Below are 6000 nucleotides of genomic sequence, written 5' to 3'. Positions count from 1 at the left end.
ATAGGATTTGGTGGATATGGAAAACGGGGGGAAAAAAAGCCTGAACAAGCAAGAGATTTATGGTTGCTCTTTGCCAATGAAAACACAGTGGGAAGAGTCATCTGCTTGCAATGTAGATGGCTGTAGGCTGGAAAACAAAGCCTGAATTGATTGTCTTCCTCTATAGTCAACAGAGAACAATTGGCACCTGTCGGGATGAGTCACTGCAGCTGAAGACAGTGTCTCGAAGTGGTGGGCTGGATCTGTCCGGGGACTTGAAGCTGCCCAGTGACTCTAGAGGGACAGGAAGGTCATTGATGTGGCTTTGCAGCCAACCTCTTCAGTGCTGGAAGTCCGTCAAGATGCCACCCAGCTCAGCTCTGGTGGAGATCCCCTCGCCCTAGCACGCTGCCGCCCATCCCTTTGTTACCCTGGGGGCTGTGAGCAATCTGGAGTCAGGCCCCTCAAAATCTTGACTTTCTTAGAAATTATGCAATCTGAAGGAAAGAAAATAAAAAGAACAATATAAAGGCTGGTTGCCTTTTTTTTTTTTTTTCTTTCCTAGCTGAGTAATCGGGGATTTGGAATTTCGAGATCTTCATTGCAAGTAAAAACCCTAAAAATACACGTATTTTCATATGAGAACTGCTATTCTGACATTTGCTTTAACTCCAGCACAGGCTTTTTAAAGAAATACCAGAAAACACAAATATTATGGGCAACGGAGACAGCTGGTATCATCTTCCTCGTGGCTTGAACATGGGAAACCACACAGTAATGCCAGAGACCTTTACTAATCCTCAGATGGTTCATCAAGAATGAAACACTGAAAGGATAATGCCCTCCTTCCTGCCTCCACCACCCATCTCAATCAGGCGACGGGGAGAATTAACACAAACTGGGGACTTGCCCCAAAGGTAGTCCATTCTGGGCAACCCCATTCTTCCTGCAAAACTGGAGGGGAGGGAGTCAGCCAAGGACCTGGAGCAAGTGCAGGGAAGAGATATGAGGTATCTGGGAAAATGGAGACTCCTTGTAGGAAGAGATTAGAAGACATAGACTTGTTTAGCCCAGCAAGAAGCAGACTCAGAGGACTCTGTCTGACAACCACAAAACAGACTGGACTAAATCCCAGCCACAGAGAGGAGCTAAAAGCAAATGTTGGCATAAGAGATAGAAGAGATAAGTAGGTACACTCAGGCTTTTATTGCGGCTAGCGCATCAGTTGAGGTCATATTGGGTCTTGACCTTCCCTCAAAGTTGGACCCCCTCCATGATACTTCATCTCCCCATGCCTCAAGCTTTCCACCACAAAGGGTTTGCTGCTTGAGGCTCAGCTGTAAAGCCCTCAGCTCCTGCTGGGTTCACCCAGTGTAACAGGATCTGCTTTTTAGCCGCTCAGCAGCTCCAGCTGTCAGTTTTCTTTTCAATGTCCCCGGGATGCCCATTACTGTCTCCAAAGGAAAGATGTTCTGCTAAGCATGGACACCATAAATCTGGTTCCAAGCATGCAACAAGACTGGATAAAAGCAAATTTAACTGCTTGCTCACCTCCTTCTAGCAAAGCAGAACCTGTGGGACACTTCCAGTCTGAAAACCACCACACAGATGGTTCAAGCAGCTCTGACTGATTGCACTGGGACCAGCCCCACTGTCTTTTTCTCATCCAGCCTGAAAGGCCATGGAGGACTGGTATTGAAATTCATTTCGTCTGTCACAAGTGAAGTTCTTGAAGAACTAAAGCCTGAATTCGGATGGTTCAGATCTCCACTGGTGGAGGCAATTGTCCACTCTCCCTTCGCCTTCACCGTGGCACTGGGAAAATTCTCTGGGCTCTTCTGAGCTCCTGCTCTGTGGACCCAAGCGAAGCCACAGGTATCACATTGGGCCATGCGGACATTACAAGCCCTCGGGTCCAAGTCCTATCCAGTCTCACCCTGCCAAGGAGAAGCAGAGACTAGAGAGGGCCTGTAGCAGGAAATCCATTTCTGTATGCTGGCGGGTGTATGAGACACGCCAGGCTGCCTGATTCAGTGAGGTCTGCTTGCTATTAAAGTGCAGGAGACCAGCCGAAGTGCTGGAGACCATTAAATGCTACTTTTCAGCAACAGGCTTTTGAAACTGGCTGTTTATTTTTATATACGGTGAGCACTGAACGCTGCAGAAGAAATAAAAGCAAAGGAAAAACTGCTAGTGCATTGCGGGATGGAAAAACACCAGACTATCAAACACGTCTTCCCTTCTCCTACATCCCAATCGTGGAAAAGCCCCTTAACAGATATATCAGCTTCTTCATCACCTCGAGATAATGGAGTATCCAGACTCCGTGGTTGAAATGTCAATAATTCGTGCAGGGTGAAATGTGTTTTTTAGCTTACCTGGAAAAATTGCCTGGAGCATGGCTGAGGGTAGGCATCTGGATCCTCCACCCAAGCCTGCCACCTATGAGGCCTCAAAACAGGGCTAAAAGGGGTGAAACAAACCAAGATGGATCGAAGCCTATCAGTTCCTAAAGGAGAATATACGCTGTGGTGCCGGGGATGGGCTGGATGCTGGGACTCCAGGTTGCCGCAGGTCCCTTCCTCCTGCTTTTCCAGCACCAGCAGATGGACCATCTTTAAACCAAGCAGCGTTTTTAACCCCAGAAGCCAGCTCTGCTAGGAGCAGCATGCTGTCACAAAATGAGGAGCACCCTCAAGCAGACTGAGCGAGTGGAAGCAAACACAAACAGGTGAAGAAGCACATGCTTGCCCTGAAAATGTGTGGAAAAAAAAAAAAAAAGGATTTAAAAATGCTCATTTCACTCAGAAGTTCTCACAGGAATTTGGAAGGCTCCTGGTAGCAAAAACAAACTGTTCTGGTTTAAAACAGAATAAGAAAAGGTCACATTTGGTGGTTTTACGTCACCCTTATTTTCTCTCCTTGTCTTCTGTGGTAGAAACGACGAATCTCAAAATGAAAACATGCAACCAAAAAAGAACTGTCTGCAGCTATTCTTACTTTAGCCAAAGCATTGAGGACTCTCCCTATCAAATATGTTACTGACGTTTGGCGGTTGGACTAGATGACCTCTAAAGGTCCCTTCCAACCCAAACTATTCTAAGAGTCTACGATTTATTATTATTATTACTGCAACTAATAATCTTCTTTCATATATTTTTCCATCTGAAAAATTAGGGTAAAGCAGTCTGTCTTGCCCAGGTAGTTGCTGCTTGTCATGAAGCATGTGGTAGGCCTTTCCAAGTATAGCTGAGATATATTTTTTTTCTTGATGAAATAAAGAATATGAACTTTAAGCCTCACTTCAGATTGGCCAAATTGAAAACTCAATGTTTTTCTCAGTGAAGTGAAAAAAAGGGACGAAAAACCCCTCTCAAACACCTCTGCCCTGCATTTCAGATTGACAGAAAAAATGAAAAAAACCTAAACCCCCACTTACTAAAAACATAGCTAAATTTTTAACCTGGTTAAACTTAGCTTATTTAAACAATTATAAACTTGACAAGGGATAGGCTGAAAATGCTAAAGCTAAACGCAAAACTTCCTAAAGCCTTTCAAAATTTCTCGCAGGCAGGTTTTGAAACAAAAGGAAATATTTGAAGGTTTCAATTTTTGCTAGATGTTTTGGCTTTCTCTGTTCCCCTCCCATTTTCCAATGCTGTGACCGACTGCGTTTTCTAGGACAACGCCTGAGACCCCAGCAACGGTGGAGAGATGCTACAACACTTTGATGGCAAGGGGAGGTCCACACGGGTAAGGTATATTGTGGTTTTCCCACGTGGAAGAGCTCAGCCTCTGGAAGTCGCAGGCAGATGGAAACTGGGGTAAGGAGATCCCTGGAGAGGGAGTGGGAAAAGCCTGGAAAGACCCTGAGGATGGGTTGTAAAGAGGCAGAAGGCGGGCGGCGGCCATCTCAGCAGCCTTCCTCTGCAGGGAGGGTGGGCTGGAAGAGAGTCCCAGACGCTGGAGCAGGAGGGTGAAACAGTCTTGAAAATTATCGATACCCTGTCGTTGTCTGTTTTAGCCTGGTGTGAGGTTTAATTCTGCGTCATGACAACCCTCTGGCAAGGGAGAGTTGCCCTGGAAAGTGCCTTGGGCGTAAGGCAGAGGATGGTGTGGGGGCTGAGGTCTGAGAAGGTCTCTCAGCAAAATGGTCACTAAAAGCACTGAGGTTTAAGTGGGATTTGGAGCTTCCCAAAGTCTGGATGAATTGGATTTTTAACTGCCAGTTTTGACCAGTTTGTGTCCCTCTGGAAGCACCCACGCTGGCTGCTTGTCCCGTCTCTTGCAAATGCCACGTGGAGAGGCTCAGGAAGATGGAAAAAAATGGGTTTGGTGGCTGTAGGGCTGAGAAGATCAGAAGAGCAGGTCACCACCAGGCTGCCTGAACGAACAGGAAAGTATCTGAAAGCCAGAGCCAGGGTGACCAGCGGCAGTGGTGGGGCACAAGAGGTTGTTTCAGTGGCTGCTTTCGAGACACCATCTGCCCTTCAAACCCAGGACAAGGTGTTCTTCTGTCCCCATCCCATGAGCGTGGTGGAGCAGGAGGGCACGGATTCTCTGTGGACTTCTTACAAATCTTGTTTGCTTGCCACCTTCTTACCAAAACCACCCAGTGAACTCAGTGCCAAGGGAAAAGCCTGGTCTGTATTGGCAGCAAGAGAGTGAGAACAAGGTGAAGTAGGGGATGAGGATGGAGAAGGAAAGGGGAGGTTTATTGCCGACAGGGTTAAACAGTCGAGACCTTCCCTCCACCTCCTCACCAGACCATTCCAGCACAGTAAATCATCCAAACCTTGACGGGAAGAGAGTTGCCAACTTGGACAAAAGACTAATTGCCACGATAGAAGTCCAGTTGTTCTGGCTGGGGATTTGGGGTAATGGAAGTTGGGTCTGGGTTTACATAAATGTTATGCCAAGTTAATGCATGAATGAAGATCTGCGCTGTGCGCCTTTATGAGGTCCGTGATCCTGCTGATGGCCTGCCAACACCGCTGGCACTCGGACCTCTGAAAGGAGGGCTGGGGGGGCCCCGAACCCTGGCGTGTTTTATAGTAACGATAAAACTCCCTAATGAAGAAAAGAAAATGTATGTTTATTGCTTTGATCAATGTGAAAGCCATGCATGCACATCGCAGTGGCTCCTAGAAGAGGACCAGTGGGGAGGGAAACCGCTGCGGGGCTGGCGGAGGAAAGGGTTTTATTCCTTGGTAGCAAACAGCTACTGTTAAGAGGAGCAAAATATTTGCTGGAGGAAGATAAAAAGAGGCAGATACCACCCAAGACAGACCCTGCTGTGGCAGACTGCGGCTGCAGCCCTGGCAAGACCTGGTGGTGCTTCCCACGGCGTCGAGGGAGCGGGAGGTGGCCCGTGCCTCTCCTGATGTCTGAGCTCTGCTTGGGAGGGGGAGATTTGCAATCTGAGATGCAGAAAAAACAGGAGAGAGCCGAAAAAGGAGGGAGAGGAGAGCCCATCTGGGATGCTTACCTGGGGCAGGAACACAGTCTGGTACAGTGTTCCCATCCCCAGTCTGAAATGATTCAAGGGGTGGGATCTCTGGTTCTCATTAGCTGCTCCACGGTCTAATAAGAACAGATCCATCTCTGTATGTTTTAACTTCCAACAAAAACAATTTTTCTTTTCTTTTTTTTTTTTTCTCCCCTTCCCCTTCCCCTTCCCCTTCCCCTTCCCCTTCCCCTTCCCCTTCCCCTTCCCCTTCCCCTTCCCCTTCCCCTTCCCCTTCCCCTTCCCCTTCCCCTTCCCCTTCCCCTTCCCCTTCCCCTTCCCCTTCCCCTTCCCCTTCCCCTTCCCCTTCCCCTTCCCCTTCCCCTTCCCCTTCCCCTTCCCCTTCCCCCTTCCCCTTCCCCTTCCCCTTTCCTTCCCCTTCCCTTCCCCCTTCCCCTTCCCCTTCCCCTCCCCCTCCCCCTTCCCCTTCCCCTTCCCCTTCCCCTTCCCCTTCCCCTTCCCCTTCCCCTTCCCCTTCCCCTTCCCCTTCCCCTTCCCCTTCCCCTTCCCCTTCC

The sequence above is a fragment of the Leptosomus discolor genome, chromosome 4 (genome assembly GCF_034619465.1).
Source record: "Leptosomus discolor isolate bLepDis1 chromosome 4, bLepDis1.hap2, whole genome shotgun sequence".
NCBI lineage: Eukaryota > Metazoa > Chordata > Aves > Leptosomiformes > Leptosomidae > Leptosomus > Leptosomus discolor.
Note: the sequence above shows the minus strand (reverse complement) of the source record.